This window comes from Hyperoodon ampullatus, assembly GCF_949752795.1.
Source record: "Hyperoodon ampullatus genome assembly, chromosome: 6".
Lineage (NCBI taxonomy): Eukaryota > Metazoa > Chordata > Mammalia > Artiodactyla > Ziphiidae > Hyperoodon > Hyperoodon ampullatus.
Window position 1 is genome coordinate 74756318 of NC_136919.1, and position 14508 is coordinate 74770825.

Sequence of the window (14508 nt, forward strand, 5' to 3'; positions counted from 1 at the left end):
AAGATTGTTCAAGCAATACCCTTCTCAGAAATGAAGCTGCCATTATGTTCCTTCATTAGCCAAATTAAAACTTCAGTGCTTAAAGCTTTGGAATGCTTACATGGATTTCTTTAACCCCGTGGAAGCACTGAGAAGGAAATATTATTCTCACTTTGAAAAGCAAGAGGGATGCAGAAAGTTAACAAAAAACCTTGCTACATAAACGAATTGACCAAAAGGCTTTCCATTTCTCCTCCAAAACAAAACTTTGTGTCATTGTGCAGGGTAGAAGAGATTCATCTTTAACTCTCTTACCTCAGTCTGCTAAGGCTGGTTTCCAGCCCTTTCTTTTTCTTATACTTTTAATAATGGAAATGTTAAACAATATACAAAAGCAGGCCAAATAGTATAATGTCCATTAGCATAATCCAATAGTATAATATCCATGCTATTCATATATCCATATGGATACACAATATCTATATAACCGTTAGCCAGATTTAACAGTTGTCCTGGGCCATTCTTTCTGTCCCTCCTTTCTCAGAAGAATACTTTAGAAAGTCCACTGCATTTCTGTCGATTAAAGCTGCAGCCCCACTGACTGAGTTGGTAAGATTTAATTACAGTAATTGGATAGAATTTCTTGGGCCTCAGATCTGATATCTCTTTGAATTCACAACCTTGTGATAAATCATTCCAGCAAAATACTCATTGTTTGAGCAATTGGCTTTATATGCCAATGGACTGGAACCAGAGACACAGGGGGCAGAAGTGAATCATGGCTCTAGATTCTAGAGTCTAGAAACTGAATTCCTTCTTTTCTAGTGCAGCCTTTTCTAACCAAAACACACAGTAAGTAATTACTCCTTCAAAAGGTTTAGGATTCTTATACTGTACAGGCCTGGAATTAGTTCCTTTAGCAGAGTTTACCTCAGCCCTGGGTGTAGATCTATGAACCTGTTGGACTCCCTACACTCAAGAGAGTTTTACTTTTTGCCCAAGACACATCTTGAGCCCAGCCTAAAACATCTTCAACTGTCTCACATTTACATTAACAGATAACCTCCCCGGAGCTCAAAGAACAGGAGTTTTGTTGTCACTGTTTTCTTTTCTATGGTTTTTCTTTATCCCAGTTTGCACAGTGCATGCAGACATCTGTACACTTAACTTTCATCTACTTAAGAGTTACAAGTCAGTAGACTTGGCTTATCTTTTCCAAAAGCACTAGAACTGGCCTCAGCACACAGTCCAGTGTATGAAAACACGTAATCAAGTTCCAGTTACAGCATTCTCTATAGTATTCCCAGATGCTCCCTGTCATTTGGCAAATCTATAATGTAATAAATATCGATGGTTCCCTTACATGTGGTGCTAAGATTTGCTCAGCCAAATGTTTTTTTTTTTTCTGCACTGTCTTTTAAAAATGTGTTGCTAAAGTTGTTGTCCTGAAATTTGTTTGTACTCTGGCAGCTTTATTTAAATGTCAACCAGATGCAGAATTTCATTGTAGTGTTTTCCTTTTTTTTTTTTAATTTGTCCCTGTGGCTTGTTGTGTTTTAAGACATTTTTTAAAAGTCTTTCTAACATGTCTGTTCCTGACTGAAGATAAAACATTTTAAAAATCAATGAACTTCTTCAATTAACACGTTTTAATTTTCCTTTCTGGCTACAAGATCACGGTTTCTGAATTTCAAATGGTTTTCAAGGCAAGGCACAAGTAGAGTAACTGCCTCATTGAGTGTAGCTTAATGTTACTGTAACAGTGACTTCTGCACCACAGAAGGGGGCTGTCACTTACAACCTTTTTCCCTCCTTTTCCAGTTACACACACGCTTCTATTCAAAGCCCTGTTTTCTCTCCTTTCCAAAAATATTATCCTTCTGGGGAGAAATTTTTCATGCATAAACTCAGCTCACCCAGTGACTTTTTTCAAACTAAATTTGAGAAAACCAATTCTTAATTATTTTAGGGAGGTAACATATACAGTAGTTTTTAAAGCTAGCTTTGAGCATGTTGATAATTAAAAATTTAAAGAGAAAAACCCATGCATTTAGCCTGTGATGAGAAAGACTCTTGAGTCTTTTGGAAGTTACCAAACACTTAGTAAAAGCAAAAGTGTTTTTATAACTATTTTACATTACAGATTCTACAGCAGGACAGAATGATTTATATTTTTCTAAAGTTCCATAATTATGAGCATTCAGTGCTACATGAGTACACATATTTGGTAGGCTCAGATAAATAGCGGTAATTTTGTTATCACTGCTACAGGAAAGGTTTTTGTTGGTCTTTTAAAACAACTACTTGATTTAAAAAACAAAGCAAAAAGCTTTTAACCACTCCTCTATTAAAAAAAAAAAAAGCAAAAGAAACTGATTATTCTGTATAGTACACAGGAGAACAAAATAAGTTTCAGGAAATTTAGAATATTCACTTAAAAATCTACATTGTCCATATATTTTCTGGGAGGATATTAAGGTGGAATTTTATCTAGAAATGTTGATAAATTTACATCATAATGAGATTAACCCTAGTTTGTTTTTGTCTGTGTCTGTAAAGCATTATAGTTTTATTAACCAAATTTCTCATACTTGATACAAATTAGAAATAGAATTTAAAAGCTTTCTAAAAGTACAATTTAGCTTTTACTTCTGTTGTAAAATTAGTTTCTCTAAAAACTATAAAACTAATTAAACTGATATGAAAAACTGAAAATCTGTGCTGCCTGGTTTAGGAAAGGAGACAACTCAGTAGGGCCAACCATTTCATTTCTATTTCTTGTTAACCGCTTGCACATCTTGAAATGAAAACAGCCAGAATAGGCTACTTTTAAATTACTCAATAATTACAATATTCTAACGAAAGAATTTGGGATTTATCATGTGCAATAGAGTTGTTCAGGAGTGACAGGCGAGGGATTTTTCATGCGATGCTGCTTGCTTTATGCTGCTGTGTTATTTGATAACCATCCCCAGGGACCTGGGTCCCAGTCCCATCTTCAGTTTGAATCTCATCCAGTCAAGAGACAATTAATCTCAACCTGAGTCAGCCCTACTAAGTTTCAGTAGAGCCATGCTGAAGTTTGGGGCAGCCACTTACAGAAAACCCAGAATGGAGGGGAAAGCTACATGTAATAGCTTTCATTGTACCATTCATTGCCTCTGGGAAAGCAGATCTCAATGGGCTTTAAAAGGCATTTCTATGAATGCATTTTTTTCACTCTTACTTAGGTTCAAAGCATTGAAGGAGCTTCCTTCCTCTGTAGGCAATGAGGTTTTTTTTTTTAATTCAACTGTCAATGAAATTATAAGAAGAATTACAAGTCCATATTTCATGGCTCTCCAAGATTCCAAGTCATAATTACATCATTCTAATGTGTTTGAGAAATTAAATTCACATCCATCACATAGGCTGTTAGCAAAAGAACACCCAGAAAACAGTAGAGGCAACAAGCTAAGTAGTTCTGAGACCGAAACTGCTCTGCCTCGATCATTTGGGTTTGGGGAAGGGGGAGCAGGCCATGTCTCCAAATAGAAATGAGCAGACAATTCTTACAGGCATAAGCAGCAGTCCATGGACCTGACAGGGCCTCAGAGACCAGCAAAACCCTTGTCTGACTCTGACAAGTGTCAGAGTGGTATGCCTTGCCAGTGAAGCAGTTTCTAAGCAAAACCCACTTGTGAGCACTGTGGTCAGACAGCCGAAACAGTTTATAGGAGAGAGTCCTCATCACCAGCTCTGGGCTCATGGGACTGGGGATGGGCAGGGGATGGTAACTATCTTGATAAACAAGCAGCCTGATGTAATTAATCTTTATAAAACATTAAAATTAATGCTCATAATGTTGTTTTGTTTTTTTTTTCCTGGACGCGTTGCACGGCTTGTGGGATCTTAGTTCCCTGACCAGGGATTGAACCGGCGCCCTCATCAGTGAAACCACGGAGTCCTAACCACTGGACTGCCAGGGAATTCCCCTGTAATGTTTATTTTTTAAATATTCATAAAAGCCTTGGACCCAAGTCTCCGGCCCTCTGCAAACTAATTTTGAAACTGTGGTTGAGAAAAGTTTTAAACAGCTAAGTCTCACCCTTATTATCCGGGGCCAACAAGCTATGAAATGACCAAAAAACTAACTGTTAATATAAGAAAAATAAAATGGGACAATAGGCCTGGATAATCCCCATGCTCTCTAACCAGCCTCTGTGTAATCAAGGGTTTCTTTTCAAGGCCAGCCTTCCTGCCTGGTGTGTGGCTCAGTCTCCCATGCCCTCAGCCTGGCCCGTCTCCACAGCCTCCTCTGCTGGCAAGCCTCTCCAAATTGTCCTCCTCTACATCAGCAGGTGCATCACCTGAAGACATCACTGTGGTCCATCCTCCAACTATATCACTCCCTGCTCAATGCCCCAGGCCAGTGCCACCAGCCCTAACTCTCGTCCAGCATGCAAAGCCATCCACAACCTCGATTTCCGTTTCTGTCTATGAGAACCCACCCACACTGGGCTGCCCAATACCCTCTACTGTACCCACAGGTCTTTACTGACACATCCTCTCTATCTGTCCACTGCTACCAGCCCCTCCAATCACAATCCACCAGTCACAATCCACCATCTCTTAAGGATTGGTTCACACTTTATGAAACATTCTCTGCCTACCCCATCCTTTGACCTCTGATTTATCTCAATATCTATGCTCTTTATACTCTACCTTGTATTTTTAGTTATTTTTATATTGTTTTTTTTACTTTTTATCACTTTGGTAAGTCATTTTTCTAAATCTAGGCTGCAGGCTCCTTAAGAATAGGGACCATACTTTAAAACTCGTGTTCCCAGTATCACCTAGAACAACACCTTAAAGAACATACATGGTCAGTGGATATTTCCTGATTAAATGATTAGGTCACTAGTTTGTGAGTGGAAAATAAAGGTCTTTCACTCATTAATATAACAGACGCCTATTGAGTACTTATGTGTTAAGCCCAGTTCTAAGCTCTGGAGACACAGCAGTGAACAAAACAGACAAAATCCCCTGGCCTTATGGAAGGAAGACAGACAATTACAAACATATAAGAAAGTATATAATATGTCAGATGGTGATAAGTGCCATGAAACAAAAAGTCCTCTCAAAATTCATAAATTGAAGCACTAACCCCCAATGTGACTGTACTTGGAGACAGGGCTTTTAGGAGGTGATGAAGGTTAAATGAGATCATGAGGGTAGGGTCCTAGCTGATAGGATTGGTAGACTTATAAGAAGTGAGATTGATCACTGTCTCTCTGCACACATGCTCTGAGGAACACAGCGAGGACACAGGGAGAAGGTGACTGTCTGCAAAGCAGGACGAGAGCCCTCACCAGAACCTAACTATTCTGGCACCCTGATCAAGGACTTCCAGACTCCAGAACTGTGAGAAAATGAATGTCTGTTGTTTAAGCAAAAACAAAACAAAACAAAACCCTAAGTAAGAGAAATAAAGAGTGTCTGGAAGGGGTTCTATTTTATACAGAGTGGCTTCACTGATAAGGGACATTTGAACAGAGACCTAAAGAGGTGTTGCTATCTGATAGAAGAACATTCCAGCCAGAGAAAATGACAAAGGCCCTGAGGTAGGAACATGCTTGGCGTGTTCAATGAACAAGAAGCGGCACAAATGCAACTGTATCAGAGTAAGGGAGACAGTGATGGTGAATGAGAAGTGTTTGAGAAGTGGGGAGTGACAGATCATATAGAACCTAGGGGACCTGGGCTTTCACTCTGAGGAAGATGGGGAACTTAAATAAACAGAAGTGTAAAGCATTAAAGCAGTTTGTGTCATTTAAGCATGAATGCCAGTGTCTAAAATCAGACCAACACTCAGCCTATTTGTGTAAAATAAAATCGCTGCTACATTTATAGAGCACCCACCTAAGGCCAGGTGCATTAACAGATTATCTAATTAATTTCTCTGAGTTGAGCCATATGTCCATTTTGTAGACATACAGAGTTTAAGAAACTTTCCCATGGTCACACATCTGATCAATTATCGGTGGGTCTAGAATTCAACTCCAGATAGATCTAACTCCAGAGCCCATTCCTTTAACCATTGTTGGAGGAAACTGAAGAAGTCTCAAATATACTTTATACTTGAATACAGAGGACTTGTATATAAATGGTCAATGTCATCTATATGAGTGCTTTTAGTATTGCTAACATTTGAGAATCTGGATATAGACTCTTGGCAAGTGATACTACATAAATAAATGATAAGTTAACTGCCATTAACATTATAACTAGCAATTCTCTCATGGAACTACAGTGCATGGAGGCTTGAGAGCTAGAGTCCAGTACTTCGAACTCCTCAGCATCCAGGCCCCAGCGTCCTGTTACTGAATGAAGTCTCTCCATTGGCCTCAACAACACCCAAAGGGGCAAATACTGCACCTATCCCGACCGTAGAAGCTCTCAACTTCCAGAATAGATGGAAATCACCTGCAAAATTTTGGCTTTCCCTCATCCCCAAAGAAGTGCCCAGGCCAGCACCCCTGCAGGTGCTGAGTCAGGAACCAGACACTTTTATGGCCATCAAAATTAAGAATCACTGACCCAGGGTCTCAAATAGGCTGTTAGATCCATGATATCCAGGGACTTGGTCCAGCTCCAACTTAGTAACTGAAAGGCTTACCTGACAAATATCTAGCCAACAAATTCTCTTTTTTTCTATTTCAGAATCATAAAACATGTGTCAGTCAGATGCACTTCTAGACTCTGGATTTGGACCTGCATATGTAAAAGGAGGAGCTATTGAGGGGTATTCTAACAAGCAAAAAGTGTGCAAGAAGTGCTGTTACTACAAAGAGAGAGACCCACTGGCCCAGTGGATCCTCGAATCAGAAAGCAGCGGTGGGCAGAGGCAGGATGGCAAATGGGCTTCAGTTCTAGAACCAACTCAGATTGCCAGTTTGCAGCTGCCAAGAGCAGTGCACCAGGCAAAGGAGTCTGAGGCTGGGCAGCAAAGAGCAGAGTTCAATTGGCGATGACTACCACGGATGTGCAGATGAAACAGCACACTTTATATGAGAGTTAAGTGGGAGAATATCGTGCTAGAGAAAGACATCCTACCTGATCCAAAAAAGAAATGAAATTGCAAGAAACATCAAAATTGATATTTAGCAGGTAAAAATCCATCTAGTCTCTACTTAACCATCGGAATATTCAAAATGAGATCTCAACAGAAAAAGCCCAGTATTTATAACATTATTTATTAACTTCCCTAATAATGCTCATATTTAAAAGGAAGCATACATTTAATTTACCAGGTGGTTTATCAAGCTATCATGGTTAATGAAGTTATATTTTAGGGTAATCCTGCAGGTGGAGCAAAGTCACCAACAGTTAGCTAATTTACAACTGTGCTGACACTACTCTTCTTCCGAATCTAATGGTTTATTTAACTGCTGTCTACTGCCTCCTTTATGAGCTTTTAGCTTCTTCCTGTGATTTTTCTTGAGCCTGACAATGTGACATTGTTTGTTTGTTTTTGTCTTTTTTCCCAAGGTTTATGTTGACTTGTATTATTCTCATAATGTGCCTACTTATTCAACACCTAAATAAGCAAATCCCTAGGCTAAGAACATGTGAAAAAGAAATTATCATCTACCGACAACCTGATCTTTAAAAATATTTAGGCAGGGAGGGGCACAAACAAACTACTTTTAGGTCATCTTTCTCTCTCCATGCAATACAACTCTTCAAGTTACTTTTGCTTTTCCTCCTATTTTTATGGAACAATTTCTGACATATAATATTTTAAATATTACAATATCCTACATGATGTGTAGTTATTTTCTATTTCATGGAACTATTAAGTATATGTATATATCACATATATCTATGTATGTGATTTCATGGAACTCTTAAGTACATATAATATCTTACATTATGCATAACTATTACTTTTGCACATTACATGTTAGACATACTTCAACATAAAAGATTTGCTGACTCTGGGAAGATAACAAAGAACATCTCACGTGATAATGTATGCTTATGCAAATATCTCCTCTAATTATGCTACAGAATGATAAATATATTAAATTGAGAGCTGGAATCATTTGCTCATGATTTTCAAACATACTTTAGCTTACGAACCTTTCTGCAAAAGAAGGCACCCTACAAGGCCCCAACATGAAACAGTTAAATTCTGAGCTACCCTCATTGAAACAGGAATGGGGACCCTGTGCGTCTCTTCTTCTCCACTTCCCCCAGCCCAGCCCAGCGTGGCAGTCCCTAAATCACGGAAACTGAGGAAAGGGAGGCTTAGCTGGATGCTATATTATGCAGGATTTGTTTGCTGAGCATTTCAACACCAAACTACAAATGCTTTATCATGTTTCCCTTGGATCAATCGCCCCTTTATGAGAGGCTTCTAAAGCAGGAATTATTTTATGAGGCTCCACCATGATGGGCTTTGAACATGCCCTTCCTTTTATTTCTTTGAATAATTTATGTTTTAAGTTTACGTCCAAGGTCACTTAAATTAATGAGAATAATGTCATTAGAGAATAATGATCACAAGATTTGATAAGGTGATGGACGCCTATTATATTAACTTCAGCATCTGTTTCTATAACTTGTTTTGACTATAAGACACTCAGAAACTCCTGATCCATTCAGACAGGTAGCTGCAAAGAGTAATTTTTAGAACTTTTTAATGGAGGGAGAATTTATATACAGTGAAATGCATAAGCATTAAGTGTACAATCCAATGATCTTTTATAAAGGTGTGTACCCATGTAACTAACACCCCAATCAAGATATAGATGCCTATCTGTGTGGATGACTTTGGGGTGAGGGATAAATGCTTTTGGCAGTGTGCAGGTAAGCCACTTTTCAGTCAGAAAATCATCCTGAGAGGGCTGCTTAAGAGCTGTGAACCAGGCAGGGCCCCCAATCCCAGTCTGAACAGTAGCCCAAAGTGTTAGAGAAACAGTCCCAGTCAGGCACAGCTGGGGAGCCCCACTCCAGCTCTGTGAACTCAGGCACCATCCCTGAAGCCGGAACACCAAGGGGACGGTGGGCACCACAGTTACAATGACGCAGGGCGGCATTCTGTACGCGGTGAGGCAGGCCTAGCCCAGGGAGAAGGGGCCGGAGCTCCTTTTCCCAACGTGTGCTCTCCTTGGGTCAGTAGTGAGGTTGTTATGAGAGTGTAACCTGAGCCGGGTAATGTGTGTAGGATCTGTGGCTTTCTTGTGTCCCTGCTATGTTCATTAGTATTAGGAGTGTGATGGATTGGCAACACGTGTGCGCTCTGAGCCTTAAACCAGCCCTGAGAGTTTAGCACTCTATTAGTTACACATCACAGAAACCCAGGGGATGTTTACTCAAAAAGAGGATCACTTACCAGAGGAAAACATGCTAATTCATTCCTGATACCGTCTGGGGAGAGGGACACCCCATCGGCCAGGGAGTGGTGTAACCCGTCATCCAAGACAGAGGTGCAGTGAGGGGCTGGCGGGAAACTACAGAAAGCCCCAGCTCCCCCCGGCCTGGAAACCCTGAAATCTCATATCCTCAGTTGTTCCTACATGAACCCCTCCGAGACAGAAGTTCACAGAAGGCTCTGTGTTGACATTTCCATTCATTACCCTGTTCCAGAAGCAGGGAACCCTCAGCCCCATCTCTCCCACACCCTGGCCAGGCCACAGAGAAGGGAACTCCCACTCTGCCCTCCTTCTCACCAGATTTTCCACCAGCTGCTGCCTCTCAGGCCTGGACCAGCTGTATCTACTCCCACCTCAGCCCAATAGGTAGCAAAAGGGCCCAGAAAGGATGTCTCAAATCCTGGAGCTCCTCTGAAGCAGGTGACATTACTGTCCTTTCTCTTTTTTTTTTTTTGGCGGTACGTGGGCCTCTCACTGTTGTGGCCTCTCCCGTTGTGGAGCACAGGCTCTGGACGCGCAGGCTCAGCGGCCATGGCTCACGGGCCCAGCCGCTCCGCGGCATGTGGGATCTTCCCGAACCGGGGCACGAACCCACGTCCCCTGCATCGGCAGGCAGACTCTCAACCACTGCGCCACCAGGGAAGCCCATCTCTTTTTTTTTTTAAATGTAGAGTACTTTGAGAAGATAAATGCCAAGTTCCCTTCTCACTCTAAGTTTCCAGCGTCTTAATGTTGTCAAAGCAATTTTGTAGACATGAGGAAAATACAGCTGTGGCTAAAATATCAATGAATCCACGAATGGTGCTGGCTTCAAATTATCCTGTATAATTGGTATGTAATATCTACTAAGAATATAGACTACACACACACACACACACACACACACACACACACACACACACACATTTGGGCAGTGGTGTGCTGGCAAATGTTTAACAACTGGCTGGGGTGGGGGGAGCCCCAATTTGCAATGCCTGATAGTTTCTGGGGTGTAAATACTCCCACCATAAACGAATTTCGAGCAACCAGTCTGATCTCACTGAACTCCAAGTTGGGAAGAGATGTTCACAACTGGTCCTCCCAAGCCAGTAGGAACAGGTGCCAGCACACCGTTAGAAGCTGGATAAATACAACTAAATAAAAATCACCCATTTCCTATTATCTGCAAAGTTTGTTCTCCTCCTCTCCTTTCTGTCACTGTCCCCACATCTCAGGGTAGTGGTGAAGATCTGGGACCCTAAGTCAGCATATCTAGTTCAAACCCTAGCTCTGCTAGTATGAAATCCTGGGTGAATTCCTTTGTCTTTCCTTGTCTACAAAATTGAGACTTTTTAAAAGAGGTTCTACTCCATAGGGCTGTCGTGTGGATTAATGAACTTACTTAGTACTCTCTGCAACAGTGACACTCTTCAGTGAGCATCAGGATCCCCTACAGGGCTTGCTAAGACATAGATGGCTGGGCCTCATCCCCAAAGTTTCCAATTCAGTAGGTCTCAGTTGTGGTCTGAGAATGTACATTTCTAACAAGTTTCCGGGTGAGGCCTGAGTTTGCATTTCTAGCAAATTCCTAGGTGGTAATGATATGGTTGGTTCAGAGCTCACACCTGGAGAAGCAGTGTCCTAAGGGTTTCAGGATGGTGCCTAGAATCCATTAAATATATTGGCTGTTGTACTGTCAGTTCTAAGAGGTCAGAGCCATTGCTTCTAAATAAAGACCATACCAGGAAGACCCCAGGCGCTTCCTAAAGGAACATACTATCTCAGAGGGGGTTCTCAGGATCTATGAGCAACTTCAGCTGCCCTCAAGCAAGGAAGAGCAGGAGAGCACCCACTCTTCCCTTGCTGCTCCCTCCTTCAGTCAGCAAGGCAAGCCCCAGCCCCCCACCCCGAGGGTCTACTGTGGGCCAGCTCGGACAGAGGAACATCAGGTAGGGCTAAAAGACACATACATTAGAGAGGCAGGAAGCAAAAACAATTACCTCCTGACGTCACCAGCCAAAAGGAGAATCCCCTGAAAGGCAGCTGTCCTTCTATCAGGCATTCAAGTTTGCCTAGTGGCTTGTTTTTCAGTAGTTGATCATATGTATGCCTGGAGAGCACTAATATTTATTGGTAATGACGGGGGCTGATAGCGGCCATGCTTGGAATCAGATGTTACTGAATCGTACGTGAAGCACAGAATTCCTCTGCTGTGTCATTAATCCTTCATAAATCTCCCATTTTGAGTTTCACACTACACTGAGATCAAAATTATGTAACTTCTTACACTCATCTCTCATTACAATTACTAATGCTCTAAGTGCCCTGTGTTCACTGCATAACTAAGAGGGGAAGTACGAATGGTTAAATCTCAAAGGCTTTTTAGGTCAATTATGTTAGTTTATCAAGTAATTGTTTTTTGCTAAAATACAGCACACAAGCCACATGCTATGGTCAGGCCACAGGGCAATGAAAGCTTAATGCTTAAACTACACATGGAAAAGTAGGACTCGCCCACTGAGAAAGAGGATGTTTATGGCCTCCCTCATTCCCACGTGAACTGTCCGGACAGTAGTTCCCAGCATTGGCAAGTTGGGACACATGCTCTGTTTGGTTATGTAACAACTAGCACCATCCCTGCCCCACACACAGCCACCATGGGAAACACAGAAGATATTGAAAACCCAGATGGGAAACCCTGGAGAGGCAGGCCCTTCAGATCTTCCATGGAACTAGTCTTTTGAAGCCTTAATATTCTGATTTTCGGATATACCCAGAGGAGGCCTGACCTAACATTTCCATCTCACTTAAGGGCTAATTTTCTTCCCTTTGGTGTAATGCAGTTGCACACCGGTGCCAGCACAAACATTCCCACTGTGCACAGGCCCCCTAATTCAACCCTAAGAGCCAGCTTTGCACGAGCCAAGATACACTGACTCTGGCCTTCTCTTTCCCACATTTTTCACTGAGAAGGCAGTGAAGCGCATTTCACTATCGTAACAACCTCTTCTTCCCCCAGCATTCACATCAGCTACTTTTCTCCTCCCCTGCCGTCTTCACAGTCTTCACAAAGGGAGCATGGAGGGAGGAAGAAGCAGAGTGAGCCTTCTGCCTGTTTGTTGCTCAATCCCATAGAATAAAGGTGTGACGCCAAAAATGTTGGAACTGTATCATACCCTTCACACTATGAACTAATCATATGACTGAAAAATTCTCTAAAGTAAATATGGAGAGAGGTGTAAACTAGCCAGCAACACAAAACAAAGAGAAATTTTCCCACCTCGTGTATTAGGTGCCTGTCTTTTCCCCTCTGTTACTAGTATTCACATTCTTATGGCTTATAAATTAAAAAGTCAAAGGAAAAGTTCAACAGATTTGACCACCTGGCTATTAAACCAATAGAAGGGGGCCTCCCTTGTGGTGCAGTGGTTAAGAATCTGCCTGCCAATGCAGGGGACACGGGTTCAAGCCCTGGTCCGGGAAGATCCCACGTGCTGTGGAGCAGTTAAGCCCGTGCGCCACAACTACTGAGCCTGTGCTCTACAGCCCGCGAGCCACAACTACTGAGCCCGTGTGCTGCAACTACTGAAGCCCACGTGCCTAGAGCCTGTGCTCTGAAACAAGAGAAGCCACTGCAGTAAGAAGCCTACGCACTGCAACAAAGAGTAGCCCCTGCTCGCGGCAACTAGAGAAACCCCGTGTGCAGCAAGAAAGACCCAACACAGCCAAAAATAAATAAATAAAATAAATAAATTTATTTTAAAAAAATAAAAATAAAACAATAGAAGGAAAAAAGGAAGGAGGGTAGGCAGGAAAGAGAAAGAATGAGGAAATTCTTAAAAATAACAGACTAGGGAAAACATTTACAGCAAATAGGATAAAGGGCTAATAACTTTGTAAGATATAAGTGTCATTTCATTGATAACAGAACACAGTAGGGAACAGAACTCACAAAATAATAAATTCAACCAGTAATCAAAAACAGAAAAATAGTCATTGGAAATCCAAAAAAATGCAAAATTAAAATATCAAGATACCATATTTATCTGGTAAAGTAGCAAAAAATATTTTATGTTAGCACCCAAAGCCAGTAAGGGTAGTGTGAAACTGGCACTCAAACATTGTTGGGAGCATTAGAAATTGGTACAAATCTTGGGCAAAGAAGTTTAGAATTACATATCAAATGCCATAAAATTATTCATTCGCATTGATACAGAAATCCCACTTCTAAAAGAGTAAATAACCCAAAAGAAAGGAAAAGCTATACACACACAAATATACTCAAAGTAACATTTATAATTTTTTTAAAAGGAAGCAACCTAAAAGTCCAACGATAGGAAACAGCTAAGAAAACCATGGTATGTTCATCCATTCATTTATTCAACAAGCATTTATTAATCACCCTCGATGTGCTAGTGAATCCTTTCCCAGTGTTAAATTCTAAGGATAATCGATAACAGATAAGAGAGATAGAATATACATTTAGATTTGTTCCCTTTAAATCAAGAAATGTCAGTCTTTGGTGGACCATGTATAGCATGGACCATGTATAGGCATGTATTGATATATCACTCCCAAATCATCAGGAAATAAAATGCCCAGTGTACAGTTAGAAAGGCTATCATCAAAAAGATAATAGATAACACATGTTGGCCAGAATGTAGAGGAAAAGGAACCACTGTGCACTGTTAGTGGGAATGTAAATTGATACAGCCACTATGGGAAACAGTATGGAGGTTCCTCAAAAAATTAAAAGTAGGAATACTATATGATCCAACAATTCCACTTCTGGGTATTCATCTGAAGAAAATGAAAACACTAACTTGAAAAGGTATCTGCAGGCCCATGTTCATTGCAGCATTATTCACAATAACCAAGATATCAGAACAACCTAACTGCCCATCAACAGATGAATGGATAAAGATTATGTGGTATATGCACACAATGGAATATTATTCAGCCATGAGAAAGAAGGAAATTCTGCTGTTTGTGATGACATGGATGAACCTTGAGGGCATTCGGCTAAGTGAAACAAGACAGAGAAAGGCAAATACTGTACGATCTCAGATGTAGAATCTAAAAAAGCTGAACTCATTGAAATAGAGAGTACAATGATGGTTACTGGGGTGGG